This window comes from Ixodes scapularis, unplaced genomic scaffold (genome assembly GCF_016920785.2).
Source record: "Ixodes scapularis isolate PalLabHiFi unplaced genomic scaffold, ASM1692078v2 PGA_scaffold9__187_contigs__length_104089568, whole genome shotgun sequence".
NCBI classification, from domain to species: domain Eukaryota; kingdom Metazoa; phylum Arthropoda; class Arachnida; order Ixodida; family Ixodidae; genus Ixodes; species Ixodes scapularis.
Window position 1 is genome coordinate 97,096,173 of NW_024609884.1, and position 14,473 is coordinate 97,110,645.

General features: G+C 45.7%; 1 long non-coding RNA gene across 1 annotated transcript; it reads right to left on the reverse strand.

The window, feature by feature from the left end:
- Positions 1–10,163: 10,163 nt before the first annotated feature.
- On the reverse strand, positions 10,164–11,495 carry LOC115331088. Its single transcript, XR_003920409.2, has 3 exons — positions 11,383–11,495; positions 10,544–10,783; positions 10,164–10,466 (listed from the first exon to the last, which is right to left on the reverse strand). It is a non-coding gene; the product is annotated as an uncharacterized LOC115331088 (long non-coding RNA).
- Between the last annotated feature and the right edge of the window lie 2,978 nt (positions 11,496–14,473).

The following is a 14,473-nucleotide window of genomic DNA, read 5'->3' on the forward strand; positions in this document are numbered from 1 at the left end:
AGCCAAAGCTTTTTTTCACTTCATTAATGCTGACAGTATAATAAATCAGGCACCGCTACGCGTCCAGATCATTACTTTAGGTTTGTGCGAATTCGCAAAACTTTAGATTATCTCCTCAAATAACATAACATTCCGTTTAATATCTGTATCAAACATTGACAATACTTGGAAGTTTGCTAACATTTCTCACGTTTGTCGTTTTTTCTGACAGGATAGCTCGCATCGTTGAGTGCGCTTGTCACCGTGGAGTGGTGTGTTGCAGTGAAGCGACAACTGTATAATAGGCGTTGCAATTTTGCATACTTTGCTTTGCTGCAGTGCACCTGTGTACTGAGGGGAAAGCGCTTTTCCAAATCCGTATGTTACACAGTTTCTGAATAAATGCCCGTTCAAACACTTGCGACTTAGAAGCGAGCACCTTAAAACCTTTTAAAATCTCTTACAAGGAACGATCACACTGACACGCTGGTGCCATCTATGCGGTGACCCTGAAACTGCATTTCACTAGAGAGAAGGTTTGGAGGCATTTGCGAAGTCAAATGTACATACTACTTATGAGAAATGTTACTACTTATAAGAAATGTTTGTTTATAACATTGACAAGTTTTTCAAGCAAAAAAAAAATGTGCGAAAGAAATTGAAAAAATATCGGACAGCCAAGTATTCCACTGCTACCCGATAGGTGCTGCCAGTGTGTCCTCTCGTAAGAGATTTTAACAGGTTTCAAGGCACTCGGTTTTAAGAAGTCGCAAGAGTGTGAACAGGCCTTAAAACTGCGGCTAGTATATGATAGACTGCGATTTTCTGGCAATATCTTTTTTACGTTCGAGATTCATCAAGTATACTTGAGTATTGCAAGAAAGCTTTTATGAACTCCCCTGTATGTTTATTTTATATGTGAACTCTCGTTTAGTTATTATCTTTATATAGGTTCCATCCGTTCGATCGCACAGTCGTTTGGTGGGATTTTTTTTTATTTACATGCTGATTTTTGTTATCACGAAGTTCTGCTTATAAAATGTAATTGATGTTAATGAAATAATAGAAGCTGTGTTTCCTATCTAATTAAGAACTGCAGTTTTATTACAACATTTAGAAAAAAGACGCAAATTATGTGCTCGAAAAGACGCAAATTATGTGCTCGAAATTATCATATTTTGACATTATTTCAGTAAAACATACTATTTTGTTTACGATTGATTTGGTACCTAAAATAACCATGCATAGCATTTTGTACTGTCCATCATCAATCAGCACTCTTACTGTGCCTTGTGCTTTCACGTGCAGTTAAGCGGCTAGATAGGGAATCAAACATGCCATGCTGTCGATGCCATCAAAGGGTTGCACAGAAGCAGAAATTCAAAGTAGACATAAACATATAAATGTTAACGTGATATTCTAACTGGTATGAATGAAACTGAAATGTGTGGTTATGCTTCAAAAGTACTTTTTACTGCTAAAAAGTAGAATTTTGGCTGCTCCAAAAATGATTCAAACCAATCACATCACTGAACCAGTGCAGCCAGCACGTTAGGACTGGCGCTGTGATCGGCTTTCAGGGCGGAAGCGCAGGGTGTCGTCTGCATCTGTTGGCTCTTTTTTCTCCACGCCACGTCGTATGCTACATTTAAGTACTCGTGGTTTGTTGAGACCATTTGCAATTCCTTAGTTTTAAAGTATACAAACGAAATATTTTCTGTGAATCTTTATTCGAGTGTACTAAAAACGTTTCCTGCACGAAATGAGTTTCTGTCTGCATTTTTAATGGCCAGTCACTTCCTATTGTCTTCTTACGTGTTTGTGTCCTTCACATTCATTTAGAAATAGTAGATATGTTCCAATTCTCTTGAGTTTCGCATTTCAACGAGAGGTTCGCGGCATCAGGATGATTTCATGTTGGGAGTTACTGGCGGCAGCACATGGTAGTGGTCACTACAAGACTAAGGCCCAACGAGAGCGCCTTGGCCAAAGCAGCTATCAACGTCACTTTGATATCAAGTTGAAGCGTTTATTCCGATTCTCAAGAAAGATCTGCGTGGAACTACAGTCGACTTTCATTCATTCAAACTCTCTTAATTCAAACATGCGGATAATTCAAACTAGTAACAGGCAGGTTTCATCCTATGCGTCTTTATGAGAGGAAATTCCCGGTAATTTAAAGTTTGCTTTATTCAAACAAATTTTCAGTCCCCCTCGACTTTGAATTAATGAGATTTGACTGTACGAAGCCAATGCCGAATCTCAGTGTTTCTTTCCAGGCCTCTTAGTGGGCAGCCATAAATACTAGCGGACAAAGCTTGAAGCATTATGCTCAGCTGCAGGGGCATGCGAGTGTTAATCTACTAAATCCCAGACATCTGCAATGTATCGGAGTCGTCAGTCTGTATCCAAGAGCTACTGAAGGCGACGGCAAGAGTGTTACATTTTTCCTATGTCTTCTGAGAACAATATGAACACAGTATCACATACAGACCTGTCAACCCTACAATGCTTAAAATACTACAGGGGGTGCCAGAAAACACTACAATTGTGTGAAGAAATATGAAAACTGTTTTATTCTTCAAAACTCAGTCACAAAGCGTGACTATGATGGGATAAAGCTTGGCGTCATTGCCAACTTCATTGCTTGCATCAGTTGCGACCGAGAACGGTACGCTCCAGAAACTACTAACAACATCGCTGGTCTCTTTTTCAGCCATTCCTTTCATTATCGCAGCTGTCTTGGTTCAAGCGCTAGCATAGTTAGTAGCTTCCCTTTGAGCCTGGGAACATTTTCTGAAAGAGGTCTCCAGTGTGATCAGCTGCCACGAGCGGCTCGTTCTGTTCAACAAAAATGCCGTAAAAAGGAATTCTGCTCAAATAGTTTCGTGATCCGTTGATCGGCTAAAGTACTCTCCAAACTTCTCGTTGGTTTCAACTAGTTTTTCAGAGTCCTTGTGCTTTTTCGTACTGAGATGACACAGAATGTCCCGGCTCAGTACGAACAAAATGTTCGTACTGAGATGATACAGAACATCGCCATGGCACAAACTACAAAATGCATACCTTTCGCGACGTCTTGATAAATGGAAAGTCGTTTGAATAGCTGGGTATGAACACTTGAAAATAGTTTTTCCCGACATCTTGCTGTACAGGTGGTTTCAGGGGATCATGCGCAAAAGTTCTGGTAACACAATGCACGACGTGCGCGACAACCAAATTTGTCACAAGGAAGATTTCCTAAACAGAAAGTTATTTTGGATTTGGATGGGTGTTAGCGGCTGTACCCCTTATAACAATGGTAGCTTATGCCCCCTAGCGTACAAGTCGATGTATCAGTGTGGCCGACACCGAATTGCAAACTGGCGAGATGCAGCTCGAGCAAAAACAATTTACTATATCTTTTTACACAGGATCAGAAAAAATATTACAAATATTGTTGCCAATACGATAACCGTTGGAAAGCGCTCGAAAGCGGGCACTTTACGATAAAATCATAAAACTTGGCAGGTACGCACATAGCATTAAAAAGAAACAATTTAGGTGAGCCAATCTTTCAAAGCTTACCACAGGGGACCAAATTTTGAACAAGCAGGTACGTAGAACGCTTTCAGAATATTATAATCGAGCGAATTCCTACCCTCGGTTAGGATCTCGATTCCGCATCCATTACGTTACATTATTTTCATCAATGAGAGGAAATATAACCGCTGTCTCAGCGTTAATATTAGGCATCGCAGACATTTGAGCAAGAACTCTGAGAAATGGCGCTGCGAGCAGGGACGCACAAGGAGTGTCGTCTACTTCTGCACGGTCTATGAACTGACTCCGGAGCCGGTGCAAGGTTTGGAGGAACTGGGTCTGAACTCGTCCAGAACTGTGATGAATCAAACGTGTTAGTGCAGCGGCTGTGCAACTTCCAGTTGAATTGAATGTGCCAGTTCCTCCACTGCTGAACTATTTCAGCCAGTTGAGGCCAATCGAACAGACCTAATGTGTGCATGTGCATCCTTTTTAATGTCTTTGCTTTGCAACAAATTAATCTGACATCCGGTTATTATCCAGTCAGTGTTCCCAATCTTGCAGCTTCTGGAATGCCGAGTATTTCAGTATCTGTATTCTAGAATGCTTTCTTGCTGCATTTGTGAAAACAATTGTATCTGTTTTTGTATTTTATCCTCGCAGTACATGTATTGCAGTATTTGTGCTCGAGAATAGGTTTTCGAGTATATCCGACCAGCCCTGGTTACCTTTTTCCTTGTGGGCAGCTTCTATATAGCATATAGATGGTCTTCGTCCCAAATTCAGAGGCTAGAAGAACTCGATTTCAAGTGGCAGACTACCTTAAAATACCGAGCAAGTGCCCACTCAAAATTTGGAGATAATCACAAACCATTGGAGGATGGGTGCTTGTTAGGTCATCATATTATCATGTATATATGTGTACTGTGCACATTTTGTTTTTTAAATGTTAAAAATTTGGGGTTGGGCACCTGAAATGGGCAGACGCTCTGTATGTTACGGTGCTCTAAGCACTAGAACAGCGAGCACTATCATCAATCTTGACCCCAAGTACACATGGTTTGAACTTTCAATGTTATTTTACACTAATAGGTATGGGGATGGGTTGAGCTAGTTGGTACGTGTCTGCTATATGCATTGGCTTGTACAAAATACACAAAAACACAAAGGGAGGAATGGGACTCTGACTGCTGTCTATCAACTAAGGTTTATTACTCATTCCTCTTCATTCCTGTTTACTGGGACCACTAATAATGTTCACTTTTTTGATGGCTACTTAAAAATGATTACCCCTCTCATTGGATTCATATGTGCAATGTTTGACAAGTAGTGAGCCTACTTAAAAATAAGCAAGCACATTAGAAAAGAACCATGCCAGTGTGTAGTTTTACTTTTCCCACATCATTTTAACAGATATCCATCGAGCTTGGCATGTTGTAAAATTGTGAGCTGCCATTGCCGAGAAACATTGCAGAAAACTTGGGCGGTGTGACTTTCCTCCAAGACATTCCGCCCTGTCCCACTGCCTGCCCCGCAGTTCCATGAATGTGACTTAAAACTCTTATGCCTTGGCACCCTACTCACTGGATTTGGCGCCATCGGACTTTCATCTATTCCCTGCACCCAAACAAGATCTGTAAAGACAGCCGCTCCAGCAAGGAAGCCGTCATAGACGCCTCACGTGAGTGGTGTGAGGACCAAGAGAAATTACATTTTTCTCTGTGGGTGGGCTCCACTAGAAGCGCATAACACTCAAAGGAGACTTTGCAGAGAAATAATAAAGGGCCATTTGCATGTGACAGTCCCATCAAAGATGGGCTCACTACTTCTCAAGCTTCCCTTGCAGACAGTTCGTGTACCAATCTTTAACAACTTTCTACAGCACTAGCCAACAGTTTTTCGTTATGCTTCATATTTTTTGTTGGGTGTATTTGCACGCCTTGTGTTGCACTGCCAGTGCTCCTGATGTAAACTTGCTTTTGTGCGTGCCTGCTTGCAAGTACAATGTGCCTGAAATAAATGGATGGATTTGTAAAGTTGTGTGCAAGGAGTTTTGTTGCCGGGTCTGCTGCATATATAGTCGACCATGCTGATCATCTGAGAATGTCTTGCCTCGTATATTTTCCCTACTGGTTTCAGAAAAATTAGGCATTCCATAATTTGACTGCACATGGCCCAGTGGAGGTCATGCAGCCAGAAGTGTCAGTATTGTGTGGTGGAAATTTGGGTTGATGGAACCTCGCAAGTGGGTAAGATCACCAAGTTTGGAAAAGAGAACAAACTGAGATGAGAGTGCTTATTTTTGTAGCTGCTGGAAACAGAAACGGTCAATGGCAATGTGCCCAACATGCAGTGCATCTTTTTGCGGCTGCATTTTGGAACCCTGTTGCTGAAGCCAAGTGCACGCCAGCTGAATTCGGTTTCCCTTTATGTCTAGACTACATGTTCACCAGTGCCAGGTGCCAGTTTGGCGAGCTTTTTGTAGTCGCAAAGAAAGATGGAGGTCAGGCAGGCAAAGCCAGCCCTCGCACTGGTGCGCTATGTTGCACGTTTTGGATTCCCAAGAGACGAGGGAGAAGGAAGTGACGTCAACAACGCTCTTTGGATGTTGATTGGTGTAGTCGCTGATGGCGGTATCTGCAGAAGTTGCTAAGACACGTTCATTCACACCTACGTCACTTCCTTCTCCCTAGTCTCCTGGGAGTCCAGAACGTGCAACATAGCCCCCCTGTGTCTAGCACAGGCTCCAAGTCACTCGGGCAAAACTATCGGAGGCTTGCGGACATGTGGGAACACAGTCCTTTGCAGATATTCTGAGGTGAGCATAGCTAGGACAAATCTGACACCTGCTGTCTGCAGCATGCGTACACACCACAGTGGGCATATCCCATTGCAGGGGCTAATTGGTAAGCAGAGCGAGGACAACCCTTGACATCAACCAATTCATTCACACACGTGCCCAGTCGTCGCTGCTGGTGAGGACGATGACAGTAAATGGCCAGTCGGCTTGTGGAATATTTCTCACTGCCCGCTTCCTTCGCTAAATTTGTAACATAATCACTACGTCACTTCGCGTCACCCCACTGTGGGTGTACGAGTGCGTGCAGGCTGCCCGCGGACATGCTTCAGCCCCTCGAGTGATCGCGCAAAAAAAGCACTGGTCGAAGCAGCTGCGTTCATGCTTTAGTACCTTTTTCAGTGGAGCACAAAAAAGCTGACATCGGGTATAGATCAATTTCGCCGCAGGCTTACAGGCCTGACAATGCACTTCTCCATTTCGACTAGCTGCGGGGAGCGCGATTGATTCTTGCAGAGGCGTGACAGTGTATATGCAAAGCACAATTCAGACGTGCACTCGCGGTCCAGATCACCGCCTGTGCTCCGTTGGCGTCTCACATACGTACCTGGCGCGATTCCTGTTGAGGCACACCCGTGCCAAGCGGCGAGTTGGGCATCGCTGTGGGGCAGACTACACAACACCGCAGCGGCGCGTCGAGCGAATGAAATACATTAGGTACACTGAACGTTTTAGCGAAAGGCGAACGAGCAGGGTTTATTCCCAGGCCGTAAATAACTTCGGAACGCTGGCAGCGGTCACGGGTCCTTAAGCCTAAACACACCCTTCCGTCCTGGCGTACGTGAACGTTACGGCAGATAGCATAAAGCGGCCGTAGCGTAACTACCCAATCAGCATTGAGACCTGTGCGCGTATGTTATCCAGTTTCATACCAACGTTATCCTCCAATATCTAGCACTGCACCAATGCACTTTTTCGACTGGGGCGTGGAGTACTCCAAAACAAAACAGCAGGGCGTCTGCTCAACGGTGGTAGCGGGGGGAGGAGGGCTGCACGCAGCTTAGAACAGCCCGTAGCGCAGGCGTACCACGTGACTGCGCCAGCCAATCGCGGTATTTTTCTCTCCTCCCTTTCCTCCTCTCTCTCCTTCTTTTCTCTCTCGCGGGGCTTTGCCGTGGGGTGTCTCCGAATACGCCCCCGGGACGCAGGAAACAGGACTGCAGAAGCGTATGTATGTTTCTTCACGTTTTCTTAGTCGTTTTAGGACAAAGGTTTTACTTCACGCGACAGTTTACACAAACACAGCTTATTACTTCATGCGACAGCTAGCACCAACACAGCAGCCGTGCCGTGCATTTTATAACGTGAATAGTCGTGTCCAAAATCAAATCTCGGTCACTCCTATCCTTGATAGCTGCCATTCTGTTAACCCAGAAAAAAAAAAAAAAAAAAGCCAGCAGTATGCATTTGTGCTTACTGAGTCTCACTTTTTGTATGTCAACACGTTCTATTCTATCAGTTCTGAACTCGGTCCTCACATTATTAAAAACAACACCTTTAATTTCACAGCTTCACCGAAAAAAAATTATTTCTCAATTTCCTGTGATGACAATCTCATCTGTTACCATCCATAACATCACACAATATCAATAACATGATGAAATGGCTGGAAAACAAAAATACATTGGTGATAGAAAACAATTCATTGAACCGTTACAGCGGCCCCTGCCAGACCTTGGTCGTATTCACCGTTATGCCCGCGTCCCACTAGAGCGACAGACAGAGACAAAAGACAGCGACAAGCCTCAAACCCAGGCAGCATGCTCGTGATGGTACCTTTGGCGGGCGCTTAGTCGTTCGGTGCTCGCGAAGTAAGCACGAGCGATTGCAAGCCTGCCAAAGATACTCTCCCGTGCATGATGCTCGTGTTTGAGCATAGCCTCCGTTACTCTACAAAGCGTCTCAAATCGCGAGAACTCTGGTTTGAGGCTTGTTTTTGTCTTTTGTTCCTGTATGTCGCTCTAGTGGGACACGGGTATTAGGAATCGAGTAAGCCTCAAAGCAGGATACACCATTTGTGCGACATTCCACAAATCGCGGCTGCTGACTATGCCCTGTATCATCGCCAGTATATTACGCTGTGTCCCTGGGCATTGCAGGATGGCTTCGAACAAGGACCCAATCAACTACAATGGTGATGCATAGTGCCAACGGTGACGTAGTGAACGCAAGTGCTGAAATCAAGCCAGACGCGACAGTGGGCAAAATTAACATCCATACAAACTGTGTTTTGCTCGAGAGGTTTATCTTTTAAGTGGTCTGTCATTCTGTCCATAAAGAAATATGGATATCTACCTTCCTAGCTGCCATGTGGTTCTTCAGGGGCATCATGTACAACTTTATCTTGAGGGCAGTCAGTCTGAAAACGCTGCTCTCCCTCTCACCTTCCATCCGTCACCTACGCTTACTGCACCAAGGAATCCAGCCTCCTTGCACAGAAATCCTGTCCGTCAGGATGGCAGCCAGATGCCTGTACCCAGAACCCCTGGCAAAGACTTCAAAAACTTTCTGCAACACTGCTACTCTGACCTGTGTTACAACGGCATGGAGGTTGTTCATGCAACCAACCCAACCCATATTATGTACAACGGCGGCTAAACTCCAAACAACATCTCAAAGGAGGAGTGAAGATTAGTAGTGAGCTTCTGACAGGGGAGAGCCAACAAGTGGAACTCCTTGGGAAATACGGCCATCTCTTTTCACATATACGGGAAGTCCCCTCAGACGGACCAGGCTGGTGGGGCACGGGATTGACGCTAGGGGATCCAGACCAGTGCATCAGAAACTGCACCGCAGTTCGGCTGCAGTGCACAAGGGAGCAATCAACCTTTGAGAGCATCACCATCAGCGAGCAAGTCGCCAGGGTGCCACAGAGTAATTAGGTAATCCTTGAATTCTTGGTCTTCAGTTATTTTCGTACGCATACGCAATTGTTCATGGAGGCTTTGCGTTGATCTCCAACGAAGAAACGCCATAACCCGCAAAGGTGTCCACCCCCAACTTGAAGCGACGGCATTGTCGACCGACCCGAGGGGTCCCGATACTTCACCACTCGCAACCTGGCAACGGGGTACTGGAGAGTACCAATCAAGGAAGAAGATAATGGAAAGATGGCCTCTCCTACAGATGAGGGATGGCCGCCTTAGTGGTTCTGAGGCAAAGTGCCGGCCTACGGATCCCCAGGTGGCGGATCTGAATCCTGGCTGAGGTGCCTGCAGTATGACGGAGGCTCACTGCAGAGAAGGCACCCTGTAACCGAGCTTTAGGTTGCACATCAAAAGATCCCCCAGGTAGTCGAAATTAATCCCCATTCCTCCGCTGGGGCGTGCAAGATTGCCTCGTTGGTTTGACTCGTTAAACCCCCAAATTTGCCTTACAGATGGTGGATTGTACAAAATCAATGTGGTGTACCCGCCACAGCTCCGTCAGAGCCAGCTACAGGTTAAACCTAGAGCAGTGGGGCTCCACCAGCATCTGCTTGTCCTCATGCTCATAGGGACTTGAGAGAAATAGAGGAGCATCCTGGCTGCAGGCTGCATGCTCATAGGCACTTGAGAGAAATGGAGGAGCATCCTGGCTGTAGGCTGCAGCAGCGGACCCGTAGGACGGCATGGTCGTGCAGAGGTCCAGCAAAACTGCCATTAGCTCCTCCCCATACTCTGTAATGAGACGGTCAAAGCAATTTAAGAATTAGCACCATTCTTGTGCAAAAATGAGCATTGGCAACACCATAGGTGCCGTCACTCTTGCGCGCAGAAACCACAGGCCCCTTCCTAGCTTTCGGATACTTGACCGCCCACCGCAGGTCCCCGTCCTTGGTGACTGCTTGGGGCCTGGCCGCATTTGCATTGTGGTGCAAAGCAGCCAGGTGGGCTCCGAACAGTAAATGCATTATTCAGAAACATCTGAATGAAAAATTACACCTTTTTTACACACCTTGCCTTCATGCTGCGAAAGCTGAAGTGCACCTATTTTGGCGCAAACTGCAACAGAATGCTATGGAAGCACTCGATTGCAAATGTCTGCGCTGACGTGGAAAGTCGAGGGATGTCTCGGAGAAGGTGTTTGGACAGCACAATTTCCCGCAGCTTCTAGTGAGCAGGAGAGCCTGCAACAATGATGTGGGCACGGTAAAATGTGGTCAATATATTTCAAACTCCAAAAAAAGTACAACTCTGTCCTTACCTTCCTGTAGCCACTTCTTGTGCAGTTCTCCGTGCTCACACTCTGGGAAGAGAGGGTCAGGGTGGGAATGTATGTCTGCCACATGTGCCCCCAGAGATTCCCACTTTGCCAGGATCAGGTCTTGGTTCCCGGCACTTGTCCCGGCGCACCAGTACAGGTGGTTGATAACTGCCTTGATAAAGGAGCTCAGCTCCTCTGTGTGACGCGACTTACCTGCTGCTACCATCTTGTTCTTGGCGGCTGAAATACAATGTGGCACCCAAAGTAAAAATGAGGCAGTCAGGGTAACCATTGGAGAAACATTAGGCTTTTTTTCAAATGCCAGCGTCCGCTGGAACCTGCCATGCATACCTCAAACCCTTCTACAAACGCAGCAGCAATAGAGTGCTGTTATAATTGGCAGACCTCCCTTTCATGAAAGTTGGCAAAACACCATTAATATTTTGATTCCTACAGACATGCAGTGAGAGTACTGACTTGCAGATAGCAGTTTGGGTTACAATGTTATACCCCTGCCAGACGGCGTTTTAAAGATCCTTTTCACTAAGCTCCTTTATAAAAACGGCGAACCAGCGCACGCCGTAGAGCACGTGCGCGCGCCAGAGAGCACGTGCGCACTCCACATCGCGAGCTGATTGGCCGATTTTTTAAAGGAGCTTAGTGAAAAGGATCATTAGAACGCCGTTTGACACCGGTATTATTCCATTTCAGTAGGCCAATTATCGCCAACCAAGCTGATGATAGTTAAACTAATTGGAAATGATAACACCATTATAAATCTTGCCCTTTCCCACATGCCAGCAGTCGAAAAGGTGGCAGATGTCAGGATGCACCCGTACCAACCAAGCATTCAGCTGGAGGTGCCTGTCTGTCACCAGGACGCCTACAACCAGGGAGTGAGCCTCGAATATATCGAGCGACCTCGTGAGGCCTTCTAACTCCATATGGTAGCTCCCACCGGTTTCATTGCACTGAAATGAAATGAAGAGAATATTCGGCAGCACAAACTAAGTAAAACATGAAATAAATATACCACAAAATACAGAGCATGTGCCCAGCGCACAACAAGTGCCCACCCCGTACTCTTTGAATATTTAAAAAATAAGCAAAGAATATATCAAATAGCCACTTCTCTTTATTAAGAAGGTGTAAAAATATGCAAAAGACGCATCAGGCGTTTCGTTATGGGTGGCCATTCTCTCTGTGACCGGTGCTAGAATGGTTGCGACGGAACGGGTGAGGGGCTCTAGCGGGAACATGAAATATGGCTCAAATGGGTCGCAGACGCGCATGTAATTCTGAGCCCATACTTTTTTGGGACAAAAACAAATGCTTCCAACATAATTCAGGTTAGTTCCTTGCTTAGTGAGCTATGGTATTTGCGTTCGCTCAGTTTAGCGACAAAGACTGAACGTGCATCAATGGCATACACTTTTACAAATTTTCTCAATGTGTCTGTGTGTGGTATTCTGCGGGAGTTTGCTGCTTCTATGCGTTGGCTGGTTCGGCAAAAACGGCCATTTGCCGAGTACCCCAAACACCTGCCCTTTTGATTTCTGTGCAGGGACCATGCAAGCGCCCACCCCACCATAAGCTGCTCCTGCAGTTTTGTATGTGGACCTAACAAGCGCCCATCCTCCATTTTTTCTTGATTATCTCCAAAGTTTTAGTGGGTGCTTCCTCAGGATTTGCCAGCATGCACATTGAGGTGTATGTACTTCAATGACTGCGTAAAAGTCACTGCAGAAGCAGAAATAGGCCTATCTTTTGTTTCTTAATTTTGTAGTCTACACTTTTGTGTTTTGTAATAATAATGACACATTACAAAAACAAAATGACAAGTGCTCTGCAGATATTTATTCTGTTGCATCTGTAAAATATGATGTGCTTACGACAGTGAAGGAAGCAGAGCATCTATATTATCTGTTTTCTCATACCTGGACGGTTTACACATGAAGAACCTTGTTCTGGTCGGCGTCGAGCATGGTGTAGGTGCCATATTTGCACAGTGTTTAGGAGAATCCGCTCTCCCATCACCAGCGATGGTCCGTTGCCCCCCCCCCCGCTGCCGTTGTGAACAGCTCGTCGTGGTGCTTGTTCCATACCTGTTTGCAAAAGACAGGGTTCCCATAATGCCAATGGGCGTGAAACAGAGGTGGTGACCAAAACGGTTTGGGTCTCCCTAGTATGTAATCCTCAGAGGCGGACTTAGCATGTTGATGTTCTAGGCAAAAGTCATGAGCACACTGAAAGCGTTGTTCCTTTCTATGCACTCGGCCTTTGTTCACGTAAGCTTAGACTATAGAGAGTGGTCTGAACCAATGAAGAAATCATGATGCCAGCTGCTATCGGAACAGGCTCGATAAACATCCAGCCTAAAAAAAAAAAAATTCGCCATATATATAGCGAGATTTTTTTTTATAGTCAACCGCTAGTGCGCATTTCTTTTCTGTATTTTTGTCGTAGCGGTTAGTCCTACAGGACAAAGGCGCAGTCCTGTTTTCTTCGCGATTTGTATGCGGTCTAGTTGCAAAGGGTGGCCGTGAACCTAGCTATCTGCTGAAACTGTCCGCCCCCTAAATTTTGATGCCCCAGGCAGCTGCTAACTCTGCTGATTGGTAAGTCTGCTCCAGGTACTCCTTTGCCTGAATGAATGAATAGGTTTTATGCATGTCACTGATGTGATTGGCCCAAGCCATTTTGGAGAACCTTTCGGAGCAGCCAGAACAATGTTTTGGAGCAGCAAATCTGGCCTTTGCAGCAACCTATACATTGTTTGGAGCAGCAAAAGGGGCTTTTGGAGCAGCCAAGACAGTGTTTCGAAGCCGCAAAATGGCTTTTCGGAGCAGATATTCTTAGAAAAATAAGAATATTTGTTTTATGTGCTGTGCATACGAAGGGCACTTTGTGTTGTGTTCTGATGTGGCGTGTTGTGACGGAACTCGCCGCTTTGCTTTTCACTGCTGAGACATCCCACAAGTGTACAGTGCTGGAGGCATTGCCGAGCAATTTCGAAAAACCGCTTGCCACCGTCTGACTGGTTCCTGACGTGCCAGATTTTCGTCAAAAGTAAGCAAACGTAAAACAATGGATTGCAAAGGTCCTGTCTGGTGCCTTTGTCGTGCAATCATGTTCGCATGCACGTGAGGCCAACTTCGGCAGGCTTGCAGTTGCGCGTGCTTTGTCGCGCGAGCTGAGACAACGGCTGTTCGATCGAAACCAAAACCATGTCACTCCGCTCCGTCGCCAACTGATCCCCGAATTTGTATGCACAATGTAACTGTCGAGCATACGACTATAAACAGTCCAGCGGCGTGTGCTTGCCAGGCCGGCAAACAAGGTACAAGCTAAACATACAAAAAAGGGGGAAAAAGTACCTGAGCTATCGATGCAACACATCGCGAGCCAGGGTCAAAAAGTTCTTGGAGCGCTTTGTGCAACGACTGAACTCGAGACAAACAAGTGCGCTGCGAGGGTTCAGCGTACAGACATTGCCTTCTTTGATTTAGCTAACTTCTCTTCATCAACTTTCTTTCGCGGCAGATTTTTCACGTACCGGGGTCCGTATCGAAAGAAAGCCCACCGGGAGAAACCTAGGTAATCAATACTTTGACACAGCAGTCTTTGAGTTAGAGATTTTTTTTTTTTGTAGGAACGTATGATTTAAACAAGAACAGGAATGTTGATGAACATGTGGCGGTAATTAGTTTCATTTTAGGAAGTGCCATATCTGCAGCCTCGTGGGGACGGCAACACCCGATGTCGCGCGACCACGGTGACTGGAACGCAGATACCAAATATAGTTTTCCCACGGCCGTTGCTTTCAGGAGTAAGTGCTCCAGCTCACAAAGTAACTTCCGCCGCGCAAAAACGTGGTTTTGTTAAACAGCATGACGGCAAAGCTGGTACCTTGCACGCCAGCGTCGGAGC